General features: G+C 41.7%; 1 long non-coding RNA gene across 1 annotated transcript; it reads right to left on the reverse strand.

The window, feature by feature from the left end:
• Positions 1-5,281: 5,281 nt before the first annotated feature.
• Positions 5,282-11,605, reverse strand: LOC310697961. The gene is made up of 3 exons (XR_014521267.1): positions 11,469-11,605; positions 7,994-8,050; positions 5,282-5,408 (listed from the first exon to the last, which is right to left on the reverse strand). It is a non-coding gene; the product is annotated as an uncharacterized lncRNA (long non-coding RNA).
• Positions 11,606-26,652: the final 15,047 nt, after the last annotated feature.

A 26,652-nucleotide genomic window follows, 5' to 3' on the forward strand; every position in this document is an offset into this window, starting at 1 on the left:
TGCAGTTTCAACAGCGCATTTGAGTATATTTTGTGACATTAGTTTGGTGCATCAGAACTAGAAGGTGGAATGAGTCCAAATCTCTGTACACTTCAGCCAGTGCTGGGGAACTTGCAGTCCCATGTTGATAGACTCACACTATCAGCTGGCTGGGGCTGATGGAAGTTGTACTTCAGTAACATTTGAAGGGCCACAGTTTCCCTATCACTGGTCTAAACATAACAAAGGTACTTAATACTGATGGAACTCTTTCTCACTCTCTAAGGGTGTTGCACTGTGAGAATTGAAGGGCTAAAATTTTAGGAACATCCCAACTTGTTTCAAAATACTGGTTGGTTGACATGAGCTCCATTCTTCTCTATCATTTCAAAGTCCCTTGGCGTATCAACAAAAACTTCCCATTTCCTTATAGTCCCCTCTGTAGCTGGCAGTAAAACAAAACAGCTTGAATGTAGCTGATAATAAGTCCCATTATACTTCAATTGCACAAAATGACAATTAAATTATGAATGATCTCTGGAGAGAGGTCTTGATGTCTTTGTTTTGCTGGCTTTTTATTTTATTAGTCTCAGGATACACTGTCCCAGCCTAATGCTACCAATAATTAGTTGCAGGGAATGATTGTGGGTGGGGTTGACTTTAGGGACTTCCCTGTTGAGAATGGCTCGTGAATGTGATGAAATTTAAAAAAGCATGACTCTCTGCATATTATTTGGATCTGTAATGAAAAACTTAAAAGACACAAAAGGATACTTTAGAGCAGGAAGACTTATGGCATTTATTTGTTATTTGTTTATTTATTGAATTTATATATTGTCCTACACCTCCCCACTACCCCACACACATTTGTTGTCGGAATCTTAAGCCACAGTCAGAGGTAACTGGCCACACTCCAGGCATTCGGCTTGAGATCCTTGTTGACCTCCCCGTCTGCGTCTCCCGGCAGGATACAGGCAAGGTCACAAATCGGCGGTCCCACTCAGCGTGAGAGGGACACACCAACTCCTCCCTCCTCCCTGCTTCCCTCAGGGAGGGGAAAAGAGACAGACAGAAATCTATTTACATGTTTTTATTTCTGTCATTTCAGCAGTACAGAGAAACGTGTCTGCACTCTCCAGTCTCCAACAGTAGAGAGAATAAACTCCACCCCTGTACTTCCAGTACAGGTCAGATGACACTCTGAGCTAACATCCGGTGCTCAGCACAGTGACTAGACTGTCCCTTTGTTCCAATAGTACAGTCCCAAACATAAACATCCTGTTTTGCATTCCAGGCAGCTGCAGCTCGCTCTTGCATTGCTGCTTTTTCCTGACATTTGTGTCCTTCTTGATGTTTATGAACTCCAACTCCCTTTCAGCCCCAGTCAGCATGGCCAATGGTTTATGGGAGTTGTAGTCCAACAACATTTGGAGAGCTACAGGATACCCAGCCCTTAACTAGAGTGTAAGGAACTCCTCAAAACAAAGACTTATCATTCAAATTAAATAAATCTTAATATGGAATTATATTTAATCATTTGTGTGATTACACTTATATAAGCTTGCATATAAAGTGGGATGGGTTTAAAAGGGAGGAATACATTCATTCATCTCCAAAGGCATCATCTTAAAAAACACATTCTATTCTCTCTCATTCAAAAGGGAATGCTTAAGATGGCATTTGCCAACTGAAGTTTTCTAGCTACTTGCATTCAAATTCTATTATGAATTCTTAGCACATTTTAGGCACTCAATCCATCCATGCATCAGAAAAGGCACCATTTTGTTCACATCCTCCTCCTTGCTGTGTTCTGCAACACTAAAACTCAGGAGGAGACAGATGATATGCAGTACCGCCCAGAACTAAACAAACCAACTAAAGGAACAAATTTCATTGCTGAAGGAATGAGATTCTTGCAAAAGAGAACTCCCCAGGTGATCATGCCCAAGGGTTTCAGAACTGGATTGTAACACTCTGGAACCATTAGGCACTGTCAAGTTTACTATTATAGTTCAATGCCTTCACCTCAAGTCTTAATTAAAATTGGTCTTAAATCTGTGGTGTTATCTACTGCCTCTTCAATTAGTGGATTCAGTTTGGTTGCATAAGATGAGATCATTTCTTGCAGCATGTGGCAAATGAAAGCATTTTAAAAAATACCAAGCCCATTACTAATAATGACTGGATTATGCAAAATTGTATGCACAGAAAATAACATTTATTTTAGTTTAATCAAGCAAATCGGCAGCAGAACTGATCTGAAATGGTGCAGAAAGATATTATTTAAACTGAAGTGTTTATTTATTGAAATTCCAAACATTAATGCAGCAAGATACAGGTAATTATGTACACTTATGAAATACAGTGCCCTAAATAAACTCTAGCATCTTATCAGGTCTACTCAAATCTCTTAAATGCCAACCCAGTTTAGAAATGGGTACTGCTCACTATCTCTGCCCTTTTCCTGCCCCACAATTCACAAGCACACAGATGTGAATGTGTGGGTCGCATAATTATTAGGGCAGCCAAGTTATGCAGTGCCAAAAGGAGAAAATGCATCATACACAACAACAAAAAAAAAAAAGAGGATGAAAAGACGACACCATATTTACGTAACATTCTCATATTTAAAAATAATTGCTATCATTTAAACAGACATACAGTTCCAATAATAATAATAATAATAATAATAATAGAATAAAAATAATAAAATTAATAATATTATTTATTTATTTATTTATTTATTATTTATACCGTACTCATCTGGCTGGGTTTCTTGATACAGGGCTGCCTTCGGATGTCTACTAAAAGTTGTGTAGTTCTTTATCTCCTTGACATCTGACATCTACAGTGGAAATAGTCTATGACTAGGTGTCCTGTGGGCCTGTTCAGTCTGCAGCATGAAGACCCCAACAGGATTCCATTTTGGGGGCTCTTGATTTTTAAACCTGGGCAGGGAAGACATTCAAACAGATGTCGTCTTCAAACAGAGAACTCTCTCCTGAAATGTAGAACACATAAAAACATTAGAAGAGTCTCTTGGATCAAGCCAATAGCCCCAGGGCCAGCCCAATGCCTTTTGCCACCTGAGGCAAAACAGAAAATGGCACCCACCACACCATCTCCTCCACCCCCCTGTCCTCTGCTGTTGCTTCTTCCCGACTCTTCTACTTGAGGCAATTGGAGGTGGCTCAGGAGAGCCCTGGTGCACTGAAGATGGCTGAGAGAAACAAGGAAGTTGGAGAGGAGCAGGGGGTAGTGGTGGCCCCAGCCTTTCCAGGTGGCAGTAGGCAACAAGCACAGGAGATGTCGAGCAGCACGCTCCTCAGGGTCCCGGATCTGCCATGTTATTGGTTTCAGAACTCACAGGGTTACAGAGTTCTGGTGACGTCTTTTTCCTGAGGCGTGGTTACAAAACACACTTAAGGGAGTGGTTTGACTCTGAGTTTGTGAGTCTGCCTCTGGGACGCTATGCGAGAGGGAGACAATGGGCGAGCTCTCGCCAGGCTGATTTATGCTGTTATTCTACTTGATTAAAAGGCTAAGAAGATAAGGAACGCCTTGTGTCAGTACTGAATTTATTACCCACATGCTGCAATTGTTTCTAACCGCTGTGATCGCTCTGCTACCGGCCACGCAGAGAGGCAGAAGGATTTTTGGATCCGCACGGACAACAGCAAAGCTGCGCAAGCGGAAGCGTGCCAGGCTCCATGTTTGGCCTCTCTTGGCACTCTTGGCCGGCATATTAGCATATGCCACACCTCCCAGTGTGGCACCCTGCTGCCTGAGCTGCCTGCCTCATGGAGCCTAATGGATGGGCCAGTCCTGAATGGCCCGTCTAGTCCAGCATTGTGTTCTCAGTGGCCAACCAGAGGCCTGTGGGGATTCTGTAAGCCGGTCAGGAGTACAATAGCACTCTCCCTTCTTGTGCATTCCAGCAACTGGTATTCAGAAGCATTGCTGCCTCCAGGTGTGGGAACAGGGCACAGCCAACATGGCTAGCAGCATTTGACAGTCGAATCCTCTATGAATTTGTCTAATTTGCTTGGAAAGCCATCTAAGTGCTGGCCACTGCTTTCTCAAAATTCCAAATGTGCCCAGTGGCTCGAAAACACTGAGGATCCTGTGATACATTTAGGGATGGATGAATGTTAATCTCATTTTCTCTCAGTTTTGCATTTTCCTAATCTTAAATTCAGTTCTCTGCATTTCCATGTCAGTTTATGACTATAAAAAATAGTCCTCGTGAAAATTCCCACCATCATTTATACTACAAAATTCTCCTAATAAACATAACTTCTGAATGCAATTTTGCCAAATATACTCATTTTTGCAAGTCATATTTCCCCCTAATATTTATATATTTCAGTAATTGGTTTTATTGTTATTTCCCCAAATATGAGCATTTTTAATGCACACTTCATATGTACAACTTTGTACACATTATATGGCTGCAGAATGGTATTGCAATATTCCAAGAAATGTTCATTTTTTCAGTTCAGGTATTTTCAAATTCAAATCTAATAAAAGCCTCCCCCCCATCCCAAGATAGAGTATCTCACACTGAAAACCTTTAGATAGTTTAAACAGTGGGTGTGCAACACCACCTGCGACTATACTATTTTTTTTACAGAAACAACAATCATCTATGGAATCATTTGGGCACCTATAACTTACATTGTCTGCCATCAAATAGGCACCTGTTTGGGATGAGCCAACCTGCATTGTAGTAATAAATACAGTTGGCTTGATAAAGTTATAAAATGTAGCAATCATGTTGTCCATTAAACTCTGCAATTGTCTCAAAGAGCAACATACAACTAACTGACAAAGGAGAACTGATGGATGTTAAGTCTCCTGCTCATGCCCAGAATGTTTTGCAATCCAAAAATCCATTGCTGAGCTAAACTTTGCCCCAGGATGTGAGCAGAAGTCACGTGCTTGCAGCGCAGCAACAGCAGGAGACACCATTAGCAAAAGCGCGCCTCATATTAAGAACAGTTTCGGGTTACAAACGGAACTCTGGAATGAATTAAGTTCATAACCAAAAGTACCACTGTACTGGAATGTAAAGGGAAAGGGTAAACAACAACAACAACTCACAAAGTTGCTACCCATTGAGTCCAAGCCTGGTCTAGGAATCAGGGCCAGCCCAAAACATTTTGGCACCTGTGGCAAACCACAACATGGTGCCACCCTCCCCACCAAGGAGGAAGGACTAAGTGAAGATCCACATCAGGAACAAGGAGGGAATAAAAATCTATATTGGGATCTGAAGGCACTCTGGATCCTGCTGCCTGAAGCAGTTGCTTCCCTTTGCCTCAAGGATGGGCCGGTCCTGCTGGGGCTGGATGGATCAGCCCATTGCAATTCACTCAGTTCCTCAATTTTCTGACCTCAAATTCAGTTATCCATATTTCTGCAACAACCTGCATTAAAAAAAAAAAAATCCTCAGGAGAACTGGTATTTTAGTGTGAATTTCTTCTAATAAATACATTTTTACATGTAGTTTCCCCTAATATGCATTTTTTTTTTTGCAAATAATTTCCCCTAATGTAAAGCATTTTGCATGTTGTTGTTGTTAATCTAAACATTTTTATGATGATTACTTGGCTCGAAAACTGTATTTCAAAATTATGATAAGTGTGAATTTCAAAAGGATCATCTCATATTATTTCAGAAACTGCAAAGTTGATAAATTCTCCTTTAAAGCAAACTGGATAAAAAAAAAATCCTCCATCCCTAGGAACATGTGTTTTCAGGGTCCTAGGCAATTCCAAATCCAAATAACTTTATTGTATTAGCCATTGGTCATGACAAAACATGAATCAAAAATAAATACACGTAAAGGGATGCTGTGCCACAAATAATAGTCTCTGTTTACATCTCTGTGTTTCCCTTACAGTTCACTGCTATATTGTCCAGGGTCTTCTTTCTGGTCTTTTTGACTGCCAGACCAAAAAACAGCAACATTATGAGTCACTGAAACGTTTACATCACTAAGAAGCCATAGGACCTTCTCTGCCGGGGAGAGATACCTTTACTGCCTGGGTCGTAGGGTGAGGGTCCTAGGCAATTCACCTTATCACTTGTCACAAAGCCAAACAGAGCTTTATGAAAAGAAAACATTCCCTGGGGGGGGGGGAGGCAAAACAAAACAGTCATTTCATTTATTCGTGCAAGGTTCAATGTCCTTCCATCGAACCTGCTGAGCCACAGATTTTCCAAGGGTTTGGTGTCTCCGTTATGCGTGTGTGACGGGAAAACTGTTGAATCTCTTCCACATATAATGTTCAACTGCCCCCTACATAGCATAGCCAGGACTAAATTCCTAGGTCCTGCTCTACTGTGCTTGGTGGGCCGGCCTGTTGAGTCACACACCACACTACTTTTGCAGGATACAGATCCCTCGGTAACTCTGCAGGTGGCGAGATTCCTGATCGCGGTTATCTCACACACAAAAACAACCAAAACAACAACAACAACACCAAAACTAATCGGACAGTTACGATGAGAGTGCATGTCGGACCTCGTCTTCAGTTTTCCTTTTTCTGTGATCCGTCCCTTGGAGCTCTCCGGGTCCCAAGCTGTTATTTGGCTCTGCTCATTGACCCACCCTTGCATCGTGGTGTTCACCCTCTGGTGTCGAATATATCGGTCCTTATGCCTCTGTGCTTTTATGTTTGTACATATTTTATGGGCTAATAGCCGTAAATAAATAAATAAATAAAATAGCTTGCTCAGAAAACAGTCATTTCTTTTGTTACCATTTATTTGCAAAAATACTAGCTAATGTGTGTCAGTGTTTAGAATGTCGGACTAGGACCTAGGAGACAACTTAGCCATTAAGTTCACTGAGTGATATTGTGACTGCTTCTCAATCACTGCCTCTCAATCTACCCCACAGGGCTGCTGTAGGGATTAAATGGGGGGGGGGGGCCAACCATGCATGCCTGTTTGAGCTCTTGAGGGAGGGGCAAGGTGGGTCAGAAATGCAATAATTGAATAAATAAGTACTGCATTGTCACCCGCTCAACAAAATTATTTGCAAAAGAGGAACATCTGTCTGTATAAAGCTTTCATTTGCAAAGAAGCAGACAAAGGTAGCAAGAGTTAGAAACACACACACAAAAGCCTACCATTCCTATCTTGAGCTTCTTGAGAAACCCTGAGGTTTCACACTTAGGTATGTGGGGGGTTTTTTGGCATTTATTTTTAAGTCCCACATGTACCACCAGTATTTCATAATATTCAGAAATACCATTATTTAAGGTATGCATTGAATCCAGTAAAAAAATAAAGGGAATCTAGTTCAGTTGGGGGGGGGGGGGAAGTGTACTAGCTGGATTCTTCCTTCCCATAAATGTTTATATCTGGTAATTTTGTTTATTACCAGTCTGCCACCATTATATCCACCACCAAGGGAAGGGGCATAACCCAGGGTAGAGCTTCTTTGCATGCAGAAAGTCCCAGTTTCAATCCCTACCATCTCCAGGTAGGGCTGGTTGAGACCCCTGCCTGAAAGCCCTGGAGAGTTGCAGTGGGTCAGTTCAGACAATGCTGTGCTTGATGGGCCAGTGGTCTGACTTGGCAGAAGACAGCTGCCTAGGTTCTTCCTACATCTCAAAATCCTGTTGGCCATTGATCAGTTATTAGAACTATGCTTGTACTCCAGCATCTGGTGAACAAGATCCAGACTGCTGTGAACAGTTACACTGTATTCTACGAGCCCAATCCCTGAGAAGAGGAGCTGTGTTCTGAAAATGCACAGGTACCTTTGTGAATGTATCTTTTAGCATAGCAGTGTTTCTTTTCTATCTATGATGTTGCCACTATCTTTCAAATAAATGTGTGAAATTATTACATGCATCTTCTGGATGTCTTACCCTGTTGAGAAAAACCACGGGAATCTATCCTTTCCTTTCTTGCCAGGCTTGCTTCATGCAGTACTTATCATTTTATTTTATTTTTTGGTCAAACTGTTCACATTCAATTCCCTCCATTTGAGTTTACCTTCCTCTAGTCCAAGGTCTTTCTCTCCTTAAGGCTCTGCTTTGTCTTGATTAATCGCTGTGATAAAGGGAAATGTCCCTGCATGAGTTTATGTACTGAATGAGCAGGTGTGAATCATTATATCAAATAAACAACAGTGTACTGAAAATACACCCATGGCTAAAACTTAGTAGGAATTGGGAGTGATGTATGCACTTTGTGTGCACATGTGCACACACAGAGATATTCATCCACCCATAAATTGTCACGGTTGGAATCAATGCTCAATATATAGATATAGAGCTCCTCCACATGACCTGTCAATCCAGCACTCATCCTGAGTTGCTTGCACAAACTTACATGGTGATTAGACTATGTCCAGTCTTCAGTGAGCATTTATTCTGATTTGATTACACAGAGGTTATATGACGATGAGCACCTGTCCTCTTGGTATGTCTTCCTCATTCCACATTTTTAAAAGCTGCCATGCATGGCCAACATGGATATGATACAGTGAAGACACAGTGGACTGTGTCCAATGCTAGTCTTACTCAGAGTAGATCCAATAAAATGAATCAACATGGTTGGATACACTCATGTGATTTCTCTCCCCCCCCCACCTTTCCACAGGGACATTTCCCTGCCCTTCCCCCAGAGAAGGTCACAAGTCCCATCATCATATTAAATAATGTCCAGTTAACATCCAATTAAACATGGACTGACATTCACTTTGAGGCATGGCAAGGTTATGGATGCACACACCAGCATGGAATGCAATTTAACTCAACCTTTCCTGGACTCTTGATTTAGCCGCAAGCTTAATTAGAAGCAACCTGTAAATTTTGTACTATGTTCTTTGCTTTGTATGTTTATACCAGTTTCAAGTTCCAGTAACCATGAGGCACAGAGATATTATATACAAGCCAAGGTTCCTCAAGCAGAAAGCTCAATTATTTGACTGGGATTACTTGTTTACAGTAAATGGATTTTCGCATTTGAGTTAATACATTTGGAGGGAACAAAAGTTTAACTCGTACATGCCAAAATGAGAAATACACGAATGGAACAAAGTGGATAGTTATTACTTTGCCATGTTTCTTTTATCTGTACCCTAATTTTCTCTGTGTCTAAAACTGGCTAAAGGGACTCTCACATCCAGACATTAACCAGGGAAAACTTGCTGCTGTCATGGGCCATCCTCCTCAGTCATTGACACTGCTGGATGTGGCTGATAGGAATTGCAGTCCTATAACATCTGGAGTGGACAATGCTGGTTCATCTTGCAGTTAAAGATTCTCCCTGGGCAGTAAAAAGTTAACAGGTCCTGGAGTGACTCCTCCTATCCAATCTCACCATTGTTTCAATAGGAAGAGCTGTTGAGGTGCTTAGAGCATTGGACTGGGACCTGGGAGAACAGGATTCAAATCCCCACTCAGCTAGAAAGTTTCCTTGGTGATCTTGAGCCTGTCACTGTCTCTCAGCATAATCTACCTCAGAGGATTGTTATGGGTATGAAATTGGGGTGCCACCTTGAGCTCTTTGGGGGATATAAAAGGTGGGAAATAAATGTAACAATAAAAATAAACTTGGACTTCGCTATTGCAGGCCTTCTCAACTCAATACCTTCCAGACACTCTTGGATACAACTTCAGCAGCTTCCATATAGCATGGGACTCAGCTATACAGCTGCAAATAAAATATTTTAAATGTGTTGTAAAGTGCAATATGCAAAGGTGACACTAGATGGAGACAGTGAGCTATGCCAAATTCAATATATTTTTCAAAACATTTTTAGAAAAGCATTTTCACAGAGTTTCTTATATGTGTGTAGATTCCACCATGGTCTATAGACTGAAATATTTTTTGTGAGGGTAACTGAAGTAGCTAATGGAAAAATGCAATATTTCTATTTAGGGGTGTGCAAATCCTGAATCCTGAGATAAAGTAGCTTCCTCAGAGGGATTTTTGTCTTGTCAGAGGAGTGAAAGCCACCAACAAAGGGAGGAATATTGATGGATCCAGATAATAAAATAATGCTGAAGACAAGTGTCTGCTAAAACTGTCTAATCAGAGGGAAATATTTTACCCAGTAGGTGGATCTTTTTTAATTGTCTCCACAAAATCAAAATTAAATGCACCTAAAACAAAAACTGCTGGACTTTTTTCCCTTCCGTTTGCAGGTTTCCAGGGGCTTCTATCCCATGTCTGCAATTTCAGTCCAATTGCCCACAAAAGACTAAATGATTCCTAGTGATGCCATTTTCTTAGCAGGAAAGCCACTGTAGCTATCCTTCTAACTCTGGCAATATTTGTGTCCTCAAAACAGGCTATCTAGCCTGCAAATTTCATTCTATGCTCCACATATATTAAAAGTTATATATGTTGCCTTAAGAGGAAAAAATCAAACTTTTACAGTGTTAGGCACAAAAGCCCCTATAATTCTGCAGACTGTATTAACATTGGAGGGGGCCAGTATGCCTGAAAATTTCATCCACTTCTGTCAAAGGGGAAAAGGTTATATATATTGTTTGAATTAGCCATAGTGAATGGAGTTGGTAGAAAGGAAACAAACCTGAAGAAGCTATGTGCCAAATGGGGCAAGCCTATAAATTGTATTGTATGAAGGCAGACTTCCTTCTGAATCACCAAATCTGGACTCAAACCATATCTTGTTGTTGCTACACACCCCTGTTCCTAACACATCAGTTCCAAGTTACTTTGTTTGCATTATTCATATTATTAAAGGTAAAGGGGCCCCTGACCATTAGGTCCAGTTGTGGATGACTCTGGGATTGCGGCACTCATCTCGCTTTATTGGCCAAGGGAGCCAGCGTACAGCTAAGCTGACTAAGCTGCTTCTGGCGAACCAGAGCAGTGCACGGAAACGCCATTTACCTTCCCGCACTTTGATGTGCTTTCAAACTGCTAGGTTGGCAGGAGCAGGGACCAAGCATCGGGGATTCAAACCGCCATCCTTCTGATCGGCAAGCCCTAGGCTCTGTGGTTTAACCCACAGCGCCACCCGCGTCCATTCATATTATTAGTCACTCATTAAAAATGCTACTCTAGGTGACACAAAATACATCCATTGTCTTTATTAATTGTAATTAGTGGATTCAATGCTGCTATCTCATTTTAAATAATTTAATTCCAGTATGGCTCTATACAAGGTTAATCACACAGTTCCAGTGTCATTATTTATGGATAGACACAGGACAATAGTATTATTATTATTATTATTATTATTATTATTATTATTATTATTAACATTATAAATGTTAATTTTATCACTAATACCAGGACACCTGTGTTATCAACAACAATTTTATTTTATTTCCTTTGGTAGATGACCATTGCTAATGTAATTATTAATACATGTACTTTTCTGCATCACCATCTGACAAAATGGTGCGTAGGTCAACAAAAGCTTATGCCATAATAGATTTGATAGTTTTACAGGTGCCACAAAATTCTTTTTTGTTAACACCTCACTTACTTCCCTGGGTGAAAGTCCCACTGAACTCAATCAACCTTCTTCAGAGTAAACACCAGTCCAAGCACCCAAGAAATGATGAAATTGTGAGGCTCTTTCTCCATTTCTGAGAATCAATAAGAATTGGGACATGGTATTGATTCTCAGACCCTCCTGAAATGAAAGCAAAAACATCTTCCATAATCCACACAGTTTTAAAATATGGTGTCATTTAAGCAATACAGAAAGTGTGCACTTTATTTGGGGGAAAGAGAAAGAAATGCTGCAAATAAATAAAAGTATGTTTCTTTTCCTATAGCAACTTCAAGCTGATGAAATAATCTAGCATTATTCAGTCCCCACCCCCTTGGAGTCAGAAGAAACACATTTATTGAATGTCATTTCCTGTCTGTTATCTGTCACTTTTCCATCAAAACATATTTGATCAGCTCTACCACATTTGCTTTAAGTTTTCGTTCTGCTAGCACCAATTCCTTCCAAAAAGAAATGGATATACAATGTGTCTGCCATTAATGCTTTGTTTTGCTGTCTGTGTTCTGACAGACACAAGGACCTCCTCATTTATACATTTCAAAATACAAGGATATGGTAAAACAAGCATTGTTCCGTATAGAACTGCTTCTGCCCACCAAGCCACAATGAAACAATGATGAATCCCCAACGACTTCTGAGTGGATATTTAATATCTATTTCATATTGATATGAAATCTTTTGGAGATGCCATTTTTTCTAGGGATTTCAAGTTCAATGTTATCAATATGCTGATGACACTGTAATATCAGTCCATCCATTGTAGAGATCGTGGACCAAATTCAGGGAAGTGCTGGGCTGCATGGAGGAGGAATAAATTGAGGATTAATTCACATGTCCATGAATTAGGAGGACCTGTTCTAGGTGGGGTTGCCTTGGGGGTACTGTTTGAATCCAAACAGTCTGTTACTTGAGGCCCAGGTGGCTTCAGTGGTGAGGAGTGTTCTAGTAACACTACATTTGAACAACTGCAATGCACCCTGTGTAAAGATTTAAGAATGTGTAAAGGTTGGAGCTGGTGAAGAATGTGCTATTAAGTGAACAGCAAGATAGGACCATGCGCTACCAGTCCTGTGTACATAGGTGTACAAAAAACGTGGGTGGCTCTGTGGTCTAAACCACTGAGCCTCTTTGGCTTGCTGATCGGAAGGTTGGTGGTTCGAGTCCCCGTGGCAGAATGAGCTCCCATTGCTCTGTCCCAGCTCCTGCCAACCTAGTTCAAAAGCATACCAGTGCAAGTAGATAAATAGGTACCACTGTGATGGGAAGGTAAACGGCATTTCCATGCGCTCTGGCTTCAGTCACAGTGTTCTATTGTGCAGAAGCAGTTTAGTCATGCTAGCCACAAGACCCGGAAAGCTGTCTGTGGACAAATGCCAGCTCCCTTTGTCTGAAAGCGAGATGTGCGCTGCAACCCCTTAGTCACCTTTGACTGCACTTGACCGTCCAGGGGTCCTTTACCTTTTACCTCTACAAAAAACCTCAATTTTTTAATATAAACGTTTGCAAACAAATACACATACAAAAATTCATTATGTTTAGAAAAATTGTTTGCAAAAATGTGAGCATTGCAGAGCAGAATGAAAATATTAGGAAAAATGCATACAGAAATGTATATTAATTTTCATGCAGATTTAAGAATAAGAATAAGAAGCAAACAGATGTGGAAACAAACTGATTGACTGGCAAAATGAGAAAGTAAGAGGAAAAAAATATATTCACAGTACTTCCCATAAATGAAGGATCTCATATTTGACTATGTTTGGGAAATGGTACCCAGGTGTGGCATTTTTGATGTACTGACAAAAAAGAAGGGTGTTTGTTTTTTTGGTTTTTTTTACAAAGACCATGGTACATTTTTCCTTTAAACATTACAAAGGGACCTCAAGGACTGAGAACAAACAGTCCTTGGAAGAATTCTGTGGCTTTTAATCAAAGCTATGATCGGTTCCAAGTCATGTACCACTCATACTGAGCCACTTTTTAAAAAGCTTCTGGGTTTATTTCCTGCGTGTGTCATAAGTAAAGGATTTCTTTCTTTCTTTCCCAAAGTCAATACCACATTACCGAACTGTTTTCATTTCTTTTTGTTTACTGTACACATATTAGTGTATTCAAATCTTATGCAAGCGTGTGTCCTCTTTCTTTTGGTGATGTTTTTTCTTTTCTTTTTCAACAATGCTCAAGTGGCCAGCCACTTTAAGCCAGAAAGAGTTTTCCATTCAACTAAGCTGGAAGGGAGACTGACTCCTGACTCTCACCATACACAAGGGAGGCAGATGTTGTCATGCTGCATCCTGTGACCTTCATGCTTGATCTCAGAGGTGGGAACCTATGAATGTCCAGGTGCTACTGCACTGCAACTGTGAACATTCCTGGCTACTGGCCATACTGACTGGGGCTGAAGGAAGTTCTAGCCCAATAAATCTAGAGAGCTTGTGCCTATGGTGTAAATGTGGCCTGACTGGAAGCATCTCTCTGGGGCTTTAAACTGGGGTGTCTATCAGCCCTGCCTATAGTTGCTGAGGATTGAACCTGGGACCTTCTGCATGCAAAAAAGGTGCTCTTCCGCTGAGCTACAGTCCTTCATTTATTTCCTCTACTATTGTTATTCCCTGAAGAGGAAATGAAAAGACATTAAAGATGGCCTAACCTTCTAACAGTTAGTGGTAGTTATGTACTTACTGCATTTTTAAATCCTCACACCTCCCTTGATTTCTCCATTAAGAATGATATAACCTATTTTCAATACACAATGGAAACATGGAAGCTCATCTATTCTCAGCACTTTGGCTACAGACAGTTGTCTCTACCCCCACCCCCACTCAACCTTCCAAACATGAATAAAGAGGAGATTGCAAATAAGCTGTTAGAGAAATGATTCATAAGGCCGGTGAATATATTCTGGTGTTTAAAACAGTACAAAAGTATAATATACTAAGGAAATATCTTATCAACAAAGGGAGAGAAGATGACAATTTGGAAAATATCCAGAGAAAATGAGAACACTTGGCATGGCAGAATGTTCCAGTGGTAGAATTTATTCTATCTCTGCTTAAATTCTTTGGCATCCATTAAAAGTCGTGAATAATAAAAAAAGAAACAATCTTATTTTCTTGAGTTATGGAACAAATCTGGCACAGTACAAAAGCATTAGTGGTTATTGTAAAACGTTCTGAATTGGGGGGGGGAATAATGTTTTGAAAGGAAAAGACAGTGTAGATTTCAATTGTTATTGCTGCTTAGTGTCCAAATTGATGCAAAATATAACTTTTATGATTGATTTTATAGCTTCTCATAACTTGTGGTCCGCTTGACTTCTATGCTGTGAGCTACCAGCCTAGGTAGGGGAGGAATTCTAATTCACTAAGAAGTCAGCCTCCTGCCCCTAAAGATCAGGCACCCAGCACCTTCCATCCAATTGCCTCTCCTCATGGCCCATCACTTAGCATTAGGCATCCAAGGCAAGAGGAAAGCTAAACCAACATACAACAACAAAATCTGATGGTCGGATCCAATATGGTACATATTTTATGGGCTAATAGCCATAAATAAATAAATGAAAATATGGTACAAATGGGGCACTGCTACACCTCTCTCACTACATACCCCTGAACCTCCCACCCTGCCAAAAAGCAAACAAACCTGATCTAAAAGGCTTAAAGACTCTCCAGAATATATTTAAGGGAATGTAGGTGGAGCGGGTGGGGTAGGAGAAACGAGACGTTCCACTGTGTCCACTGTGCATGTGGGAAGTCATCATTGGATCTTGCCCAGAAATATTATGCAGTCTATAACATTGTGTGTATGTGTAAGTATGCATCTTTGATTTCTTTTCTTTTTTTAAAAAATAGGAAATTTGTCCTAGCTGTATCCCTTACTGCATAGGTAGGTGAGCTGATCTTAAAGTAAACCCGACAAGGAAAAAGCAGGTAGGGCCCAGGTGAGGGCTGTTTAAATGGCCAGGATGTGGACCCAAGGGAAGCCTTCCCACTCCACTGACACCACCCCATGGCCCAGCCTGCATCCCCATTTTGCCAATCTGGGTTGCAGGCTAGGATATGGTTACCATATGTCACCGTTTCCCGGGGACAGTCCCCAGATTTACAAATCTTTCCCTGGACAAAATCCATCTCTGGAATGTCCCCAGATTTAATTTAATGTCCCTGGATTTATATTTCAAGTGTTGTAGATTTGTTAGTAGGGAATGAATGTTGTGTGATTGATTCAACGGCACAAGACACATCATATGGGGACTTCTGGTGAGGCAAAATGGTGAGCGTCACATCAGCAAGCAGCTCCTGAAGCAAGCCATAGCCAACTGCGCTACCAGGCTGGCTCCTGGCTGCTGAGACTGCTGCCGCCACTGCTGAAGAGGAACCAGGAATGCCCAGCGCATCAACCAGGGGAACCGCTGACACCCCTCCCTCCGTGACCCAAATCAAGCTGGGAGCGAAAGCACCTAGCCACCCAGCCAACTGCCCAGTGGCGCTCTGGGGCCAGGAAAACCCAAAGCAGGGAGAAGGAGGAGAGGAGAAGGAGAAGGAAGAGAGAAAGAGAAAGAGGAAGGAGAAAAAAGAGGGGAGCCCCAACCTTTCTGGGCCATTGCTGCTGCTGAGGAGGAGAGGGAAGAGACCACCGGGAGGGCAAGGACACATGGCCGAGCCCAGGCCTGGCCCAAGCCTACTCCACAGCGGCTAGTGCTCCAAGAGAAGCAGGCCGGGGCCCAGAGGAAGGCCGTGTGACAGAGGAAACCACAGAAGAGAAGATTTAACTTATTAATTTTTTTAAACAACTTTTTTTAAAAAAATAAATCCTCAGATTCTTTGAAAAAAATCTTGCAACCTTAGGCTAGGATCTAGGCTTACGTGCACACCCCCTATTCGTATGGGGCTCTGATGATGCTACTCCCTTGCCAGGGCGTTGGAGGAGCCTCTGCCGTCTGGCAACGCTGCCACACCTAAAAGGGGTGAGTGGACTTACTGCGTAAGATCAGGTGAGCTGATCTTAAACTAGGATGTATTTTGCTTCCCCTCCAAAATCTGTAACATAAAATATCCTGCCTGAGTTGTCTACAAGTTTCCAACCTGAGTGTCCGTGTTTCTGCGTTTTTAACACAATTTTGTTTTTAAAAAATTAACCACAGAATTATTGAGATACTGGAGTTGTATAACACTTTCAGTGGCATTGTTGTGTTTATTCCCCATTTTCAACAACATTTTCAAGGACATTGCTGGTTTTTATCCCTCTATTTCACAGGGCAAAGTACTCACAAAGCTTATTCCTCAACAGAACAGACAGTGTAAATATTAATTCGACATCTAATGGTTTTAAACAAACTACACTTTCATTGTTTCATTGCAGCAGAATTGGAAACAGTGGAAAAAGCCATTTCACCCTCTGGGCAACACAACTGTATCTAACACGCTAAACTCTTAGTGGCTCAATGGGATAAAATAGATTCAGCAGTGAATTGCAATTATACAGTACAGTTAGAAGCAGGAAAACTGCAGTGCTTGGTAATGTTTGTGCTTTATTGACTTTTCAGATGAGTGGTTCCATCAAATGTGAGGACAGATTTTTAAAAGGTTCTATTTGACATAATTGCTTTAATTCTGTGACTAATGAAACAGACATAAATGGTACCTCCCCCTAGCTTCAAGGCTGCCTCCGTTCATCCACTGCATTGTGATCTTTTAGATCTGCCAAAAAAGAAAGAAAGAGTGCCCTTTAAATATTCTTTCCATGTTCTGAGTTTGGAGAGTAATGACACACTGAAGGACAGTCTTACATAGATGGGTAAATTGGTCAGTTTCAGTTTGTCTCAGCTTCTCATCCCCCCCCCCCATCTTAAGTTCAGTTCTCTACATTTCCACATCAGGTTGCATACTGGATAGTTTTTGTGTTTCTTGTTAAAAAAGTCCTCATGAAAGTTTAATAGTATTTTAGTGAGGATGTGTCCTAATACTTTTGTTAAGTATTTTCTCCTAATATAATTCATGTTTGCATCTTACCATTAATAATATATGCATTTTATGCACACTTAACCTTAGAATATGCACATTTGTACACATATATTTCCCTCTTGTTTTAATATTCCTTCTCCTGCCAGCACTATAAGCATTTCTGGCAATATCATATTTGCAAAGTACCTATGTACCAAAGTACTCTACCAGGAGGTAGAGTTTACAAAAATTCTTCCATTACATATTTATGTATACATGACAACCCTACAATTGTCAGATGAGGCCTTATTTCTGAGCTCTACCATAGAATCATACAATTATTGAGTTGGAAAGTGACCTGAGGATCATCTATTCCAACCCCTTATTGGAGGTACGGCCACTGTGGGATGCCTTGTTGGCACTGACAAATGACAGGGCCTTTTCAGTAGTGGTCCCCTGGTTGTGGAATGCCATCCCCTGTGAGGTGAATCTTCCTGAAACTTTATCAGCTTTCAGGAAAGTCTGGAAAACATACCTGTTTACCCAGGTATTTGAGTGGCCTGTCAACTCTGTGCAAGGTGTGCTCATTGACTGGAAGAAAGTTTTTAACAATAATTGCTTTTAGGATATTTTTAATTGTAATTGTTCTTATAATGTCTTAACTGTTTTAGGATGTGGACTCAGCTACATTAGTAAAGAAAGAGCATTTTATATGCTTTATAACACTGTGAAATCAGATGCCACTGTGGAGTTCCGTCTTCTGCCAACGTAATTTCCCACTTCAATGTTTACAACGTGTTTTTTGTTGTGTCTAGATCCAGTCTGTTTTTGGTTTGATTTCAGTGGAGTGTCAGTTTGCTGCCCTAAGCTCCTTGGGGAGGAAGGGTGGATGAAGTATAATTTCAACAAACAAACAAACAATTCATGAATCACTTCTTACGAAGCATCTCAAAGTAATTTCACAACACAGCAAAAAATAGTAAAGCAATTTCATATGGAAGTTAAAACTATTGCTTATATAAAATACTAATAATAATTGCATATATAAAACAAAATTTAAAATCAAATGCAGATGCTCACTGAGCTAAAAGAACAACAACAACAACAACCATCACTTAGAAGGCTTGTTGAAAGAGGAATGGTTTCAACAGGCACTGAAAAAGCAGTATAGGCAATGCCTAGCTGTCCGATATATGCAACAGAAGGGAATTACAAAAGGTAGGTGCTGCCACACTAAAAGCTCAGTTACAACATCATGTGAAAGGGGACTTCTGCTGAGATTTGATCTGGGAAAGACCCTCTTCTGCAGGGCATCTGTTGGGAATATGAGGGGAGATATGATTGTTTAGGTATCCTGGTCCCCAACTGAATAGGGCTTTGTACACCAGCACCAGCTCCGTTCTCCATAGATCCTTCCCACGAATTTGACCAAGGTAGATCACAGTCTGAGTCTGTTTCTCTTTGCTTTGATAGCCAGAATCTTTGAGGGTTACCCTGTTACATCACTGAACTCTTTTCATCAGCAATTGGAGTGCATGCTAACAGGAGCAAGTTGCCCTTTTGATATGATAATACATCCCTCACCAAAGATGTTTTAAATTGTTAAGTCCACTGTCCTTTGATCAGTGATTAACACACATCAAACCGTCTGTGAAGCTGTCTCCTCTGTAAAATATTGTGTTTGATGATATTCTCTCTTCTCTTGCTATTAACTCTCTGCAAGGTATGTGAATACCCTCTTAACTTTTCTTAATCCTCCAGAAGGGTTTTTTCCCCCCTCTCTGTCTTAGCTTACATAAAAATATTCTGGGATGCTATTGAGTCCCATCAATGATGTCTGCAGCATTTTGAGAGCTCCTGTGTACCCTGGTCTAAGAGGGGCCCTTAAGCAGGACAAAGTCAGGGAGGAAGCAAGATACGAAGAAAATAGGACACAGCACCAACTGAGCTAGGTGCAAAGGCAATTGATTCAGACACAGTGCAGAACATCTCTGACACTACACTAAGATACCTGGGTGTCCACAAGTGGGGCAGGGGGGCAATCCTACCCTCCAATAATCCCCAGATTCTGCAGTGCATTTTCCTAGCTAGTAAAACCTGAGATATGATGTGCAATGTACAAGCAGGGATGTAAAAAGGCATTCTTATCCATTCTGCCCTCTATTTGCCTCATAGAGTACTGTTTTTGGTCTGTAGTTCGTCTTGCACCAAAAACTACATTATTGCTCTCAAAATCTGCAATTCACACAATAAAACCAGTTTCACAAAACCAATATAACATTAAAACTAATAATCTCAAACAACAAATTAACAAGTCATTGAGGGCACACTCTTGAACTTCATCGGTCTGATCCAGCGGATTCTTCTTATGTTCTCATGTCAAAGCATGCATATGGAACATGGCTCAGTATCCACTATTGTTTTATGAAGTCATTGATGCTGATTCCCCACCCCCCATTCACACTCTTTCGTATGCCACTCAGAGACCCTGGTGTCAGGCTCTCAGGTGGAATAACAGTTTTCAGAAGGGCTCATTGGTGCCTTAATCTGGAGCAGGTCTCTATACCAAGGACCAGCAATCTTGTTTTCTTTGAACACTACGGGATCCACTCTGACCGCTGCTCTTCCCATCCCATGCATAAATTACTCCATCAAAGAGCTGGTGTTTATTCTGGGCTCTTTGAAATTCCAATCACTTGTATACATACCTCCGCAGGCCAGCCTGTCCTTTGAAATTTGGATTCCTCACAATCGGGACATTCATAAGTCCTGGGCTGTAAAGTGTGGTTTGCCACTCATCTACCAGTCTATGCTATATCCAGAGACATCTTCATGAAAAAGAATTTGAACTCTGAAGAATCATACACACACATACATATATTCAATGAACCAAAAGCAAAATAAAAACACTCCACTCAGATCACAAGCAGACAATTATTGTACTTATGTGTCATTCAGCACTCAATCACCCCCACTCACCCACCCACCCCACCCCCACCCCACACAAGTATTTGTTTTGGTGCCAAATGCAATTCATAGAAATGTTCTCAAACAAGGGAGCCAGGAGAATTAGTACCACTAAGAATAATAAAGCAGGACTGGAAAGGCAATGAGCTAGCCCACTGCCACAGAACTGAGGCAGGGCTCAAAGGGGGCAGGCCAGTGACGTGGGGGAAGGTTCAGCGGAACTAGGTGAACAGTGAAATGCTCAACAAACTGGTTGCCTCTGGGCCTGCCCAGCAGTGATGCCAAATTTCTAATCAGCATAACAAAATTCTCCTCACACCTTGCTGAGATGAGGCAGTACACTGAGGCAGAGAAACACACAAGGCCTATGCAGAACCAAGCCATGTTCAAGGTATTGTGGCTAAACCCTAGACAATTCAGCATCAGGTCACCTGAAAGGCAGCATCACCCCACACTGACCTGGAAGTTCACTTATATCATCTGGGAGTAATTTCACTTATAGTACAGTACCCAACAGAATATCATCGTGTGATGATTCCAAAACATGCATTTTCTGCCCTTGCTCTTGTACACTGGAATACCCACCCCTCTGCCATACGAGAAACACCTCCCATTAGTTCCTTCAGATGTCTTATGAAGACATATGTATTTTGCCCAGCTCTTTCCCTGACCCTGAATTCCTGGCTTTATCGGCCTTTTACATTGTTGTTTTACTGTGTTTTGGATCAGGTCTCTAACTAGATTGTGTCTCTGACTAGAGCTCACCTGGCGTACTGCCCATGATTCTGTTTTATTGTTTGTTTGGTTTTTGCATTGTTGTACACTGCCTAGATGGGTTGTGTGTTTTTTAATGAAGCAGTTTACTAATGCAAATAAATAAATTTAGTTATACATAGGGCTAACAGTGTTGCTGTCCCTGACGACTTCATCCCTTCCCACCTTTTGAGAAAAGGCTGAAGGGGCAACATGTAGGCTCCACACAGTTGGCAGAGTGGAGACAACAAGAGAGTGATGGTGTTGGCTGGGATGGGGTCAACATTCTGCACAGTCCCATTCCAGCTCCATGCATTATACATATCTGTAGGACAGAAAACCTCTGAACAGGGTACAGTCCGTTAATCAATCAATCAATCAATCAATCAATTCACAACATTTTCACCTTGTCTTTCTCACATTATATATTCTCCAGTGGTCAAGAATCTTGGTGCTGCTTCATCAAGGTGGCTGCAATGGGTTGCACAGGACAAAACACTCTCCCCTCCCCTCCAAATTCTCCAGCCTGTTTGATAGTGGTGAAATTGTGATCATTCACCAAATATTTTCTGAAGTAAGGGGCTGAATTTTGAGATGGTGTAGAAGAGTCAATTATCATCTAGAGGACCTCTGGTTCTCTATTCCTTGTGTAGACAATATGCCTAATGGTTGAACTCAGGGATGGTTAACATGTGGCCTTCTAGATGTGAGTGGGTGGCAGCTGCTGCCATTTCTGACTATTTGCCATGCTGGCTGGACCTGATGGGAGTTGCAGTCCAAGAGCACCAATAGGGAAGCAGGTTTCCCATCAGCGGTCTACTTCATAAAAGGTAGCTTCCTATGTTTCTGGGAACATTTCCTTCAGACTGCTGATACCCTTTGATTTCTTGGGCCTCCCCAAATCTTTGTCCTCATCCAATCGGTAACTCTGTTCCCCTGCTATGCTACGCACCATCCACTCCCTCCACACCCTTGCATGTACTGATGCAACATCGATGTGGGAGAAATAAATTGGATGGTGGAATGGCATGTGGAGAAACATGAGGTCCACTAATACGATTCATTTATTGCAAAGCAGTCCCTCCTGCAAAATTGTGAACCCATTTATCAAATAAAAACCAGAAGAGTCTGCCCTTATCGTTATTATGATGATTGATGCCCTGTGAAGAACAAGAAGGGAGCCAGCTTTCTGGTGCCTGATTTCTTATAGACTGAGTTCTCTCAAATTATACACTTTTGCTAACCACCCACCCACCCCACCTGATGCTTTGTTTTCTTAAGCAATATTTTTAAAGGGAATAGCCATATTTGGGTGTTCAATTCTCCATGCAATTAAAATCAAGCATAAGTAAGATAGTTGGCATGTGGCAGCTGACAACGATCCTCTCTGCTGCCGGGTATATCACCTTCCACTCATTGGAAGTTGAACGTCTGCAGCTGGGAGCCTGATACATGATTTAGAATGCTGCACAATCCTTCTAATCACAGACCATAAATGCAAGTGGATATAACAACTTCTTTCCACCTGAAAGGCTAATGTGTGGAGGGAAAGGGCATGTCTCTTGGTTCTGCCTCCAATGTCTTTCATCTAATCAGCTCTGCCCTCCACCTTCCATATGTTAGGTCAAAGGTGGGAAACTTCAAGCCTGTGGCTCTACAGGTCTCTTCAGCTGGCTCACTGAACTCTTCCCAGGCTATATGTCCTCCTCAGCCACACCCCCTTTCCCAGGCTCACTGACAATGCTTTGCACCTACCTTGAGTGTTTTTGTCAGGCTGGAATGTGCCCTGGCACTCTGAAAATGTCTCCTTCTTGCCTGGATGGAGGAGAGAGTGAGAGTGAGAGTATAATATTTAGCCTACTGCATAAAGGTAGAATTCTGCTTTAATGCTCCACGCATTTTTCCAGTGTTAATGAGCAACTCCTCATTGTTCATGTGTTAGTCTTTTGGATGGCTACTGAATAAGCAGGGTTTATATCAACTACATATTTTGTTTGTCTTCTAGATGCATCTGAAACATCCATAATTAATCTTTCCCCACAATCAAATAAACAAATCAAGAAAAAAGACAATGTATTATATACTGGCTGGAGACCTTCCTTTTGGTGCTTTCGAAACTTGTTGGACTCCAGCTCCCATCACCCCTCAGCCCTGGCCATGCCACCTGGGACTGTTGGGATTTGTAGTCCAAATTTTGGGAAGGCATCAGTCTGGGAGAGGCTGCTGTAGAAAGATGCTTCAAGTGTTTGAAGATTACGGGGGGGGGGGGGATTATGACATAATGGCTACTAATGCAAAAGTGAAATTTCACTTATGAATATGGATCTTTAACATCTACTCTTCTTATTAGCTCTTCTTAAATTGGAGCATTACACAACAGATATAAAAAGACAACATCGCAGTTGCTATTGTACTATTTTTGCAAGAGTAAGGTTATTATCTAAAAGTAACGTTACCATTAGCAGCCTGACATAACATGAACTTATTATGCATTCCAGCATTCCAGCCAAGTAATCTGTGTGTGTATGCATAGCCAGACACACACAAATGGATATTGTTTATTATCTTGTGGGGTTAAACGCACTGGGGTGGGGTGTTAATAGAAGGCAATAACGTTTTAGGTTTCCAGAAGCAAGTGCTTCTCTAATGCTGCAAAGTTCTGTTGGTGTCATGATGGAGGAATTTAACTTGCTGATCTCTGCAACACTAACAATACGGCTGATTCGTAAATTCCATGTAACCCATTTTAAACCCCACGCTTTCCAGCCTAGGAAGCAAGACCCCAGAGTCCTTCAGAGCAAAACAACCAGCATAGCATAATGTACTGGAGAAAGATGACATCATGTCAAAGACACTTTTATAGCTGATCCGCAACTAGAGACAGGCTCTTTCATTTATTGCTATCATGGGCCTTGTCAACGAATTCCCATATATCCTCCAGCTCTCCCTTTTTGTCAGAAATAGTTCTGATTTTCTGATCCCTTACCCTGAAATATCACTCTCTCTACCACCACCACCCATTCCCCCCACTTTTGGGCAATGCCTGGTTAAACTTTGACTTCCTACTGTTATCATTCAATGGGGTGAAGCTCTCTCGTCAGGGTCTCACAGAGTTAAATCACGGAGCTGCATTTTGTCTCTAGTGCACATCTTTGTTTATTTCATGGTTATTATTTAATAATTTATTAATAGCATTTAAACCCCTACCCTTTGGTCAAAACATCTTCTCAGAAAGCCTTACAAAAATCAGTACAATGAGAGTCCCCACCCTCCAGCTCACAATCTAGAAACATAACAGGAGGGGTGAAGCAGTGAAATGGGAGGGGGAGGGAAAGGAAAAATCAAGCTCAGCCATAAGCTCCTAAAGTTACAATCAGTGCTTTTTTCTGGAGGGACTCGAGGCACACATACCCCTAAACATTTTGTGAATCTTTGTACTTTTGTCCATTTACTGTATTTATTTTTCCTGATTTCATAAAGAGCACTTGTACCCAAGTAACACCCCCTCCCAATCAGATCCAAAAGCAGAGCTGGTGACAATGCCCAGGCTCTTACCATATACAGTGGTACTTCGGGTTAAGTACTTAATTCATTCCAGAGCTCCGTTCCTAACCTGAAACTGTTCTTAACCTGAAGCACCACTTTAGCTAATGGGGCCTCCTGCCACTGCCGTGCCGCCAGAGCACAATTTCTGTTCTCATCCTGAAGCAAAGTTCTTAACCTGAGGTACTATTTCTGAGTTAGCGGAGTCTGTAACCTGAAGTGTCTGTAACCTGAAGCGTATGTAACCCAAGGTACCACTGTCGTTCTTCCTTCCGACAGCTGACTTGATGCCAGTTAGAAACCCCCCAGGAGGGGACTTGGTGGAGTGCATTTGGAATGCACTCCAACTTTTGCTGCTCTAAATTTGAGACACCCCCTCAATCATGGCACCACCACCATTCCCTACCGACCCAACCCGATCAGGCCCGCTGCCCACTGCCTTATCTTTGCCATCTTGCCACTGCCGCAGCGAGGCCACCTCCTCTTCCTCCTCTGAGAGGCCTACTCCTTGGCGCATTGGCATTTGCATTTCAGATTGCCTGTGTACCTTCCCAGGGTGAAGGGACATTCCAGTCTTAAATGGGACTTTTGGGGATCCAAACAGAAGCTAGGATCGGCTTCTGTGATCCAGGATGTCCCGTGTAACACAGGATAGTTGTTGGGGGGGGGGGTTATGCCACAGAGTGATATCATTACCATTATCATTAATTAATTTTTTTTGTCCAAATATTGCCCAAGGCAACACAAAATGACTTACTGATAAGTCAGGGGAATGTGAGGAGTTAAAATTGTGGCGCCATTCTAGTGGGGAAATGGGTCTTGCCAAGGTTTGGGGATCCCGACAAATTCCTGGGAATGCGAACTACTGACTCCAGGTCTGATTGCCTGTGCCTGAACACTAAGGTACCAGTGAATGGGCAGATGGCCATTTCATGCACTGCAGCTGTTGAGAGATGCTCTGAACTGTTAACAACCTATTGGAAGACATTTAAACTCTCTAGATTAACTCTGACTGGAAGAACAAACATCCTCTTGGCTCTCAAATCAGTGAAAAGGGTCATTTGTGGTAGAATAAATGAATGCATCATTCATTTCTGCAGTAGATCCTTCAGCAATGTGCAATGCTGGTTGCTAGTAGGACATGTTTGTGTCATGAAGTCATCCTTGGTATGGCAATAGGGATGTTCCAAGCACATGTCAGAGGGTATGACTCCCTTACTCACTGAGAGGAAGATCAAAATTGTTAAGGTTTCCCTCATTATTACAGGGGCCCAACTGGTCTTAATCAGAAGTTGGTCGTTTAGTTCTGCTAGCTTCATGCTGCGGAATACTCTTCCAGCAGAAAATTAGGCAGGGATGCTTGCTTTTGACTTTCAGGCAACTCTTTATGCAGGCTTATGAAATTCTTTAACCATTTCTTTGAGCAACTAGCCTTTCTAATGTTTTATGTTTGTACAGTATTGCTTTTATTTTGTATAAGTTTTTATATTGCTGTACACTCCCCTGATATTTTATATAAATATTTCAGCAAAACAAACAAACCCGAGTGCAAATCCCCATTTAGCCACAAAGCTTGCTGCTGCTGCTGCTGCTGCTGCTCACAATCTCCCAGTTTTTCTACATCTGGCTGAGATGGAAAGAAGCTGCACCCAAATCAATGCCAGAATGCCATGGAGAAGTTGGAACCTGGAGTGCAGGGAGCAGAAGATAACCTCTATTAACCTCCAAAAATCTGAAGCCCAGGCTATCAGTGTTTACACCTATCCGGCATCTCCAACAGCTTCCTGTTTCCTGCCAAACATAGGGGGTGATGTTCTATACTGATGTTCCCCTCTGCTAAAGGTAGAAAGGCATGAAAAGGGAAACTATGGCTGATTAGCTAAGGACCTGCTCTACAGGGAGCTGGCATTAGGCACCAGGCCCATTGGCAGACTAACTCTGCATTACAA

This window comes from Podarcis liolepis, assembly GCF_965112155.1.
Source record: "Podarcis liolepis genome assembly, chromosome: Z".
Classification (NCBI taxonomy): domain Eukaryota; kingdom Metazoa; phylum Chordata; class Lepidosauria; order Squamata; family Lacertidae; genus Podarcis; species Podarcis liolepis.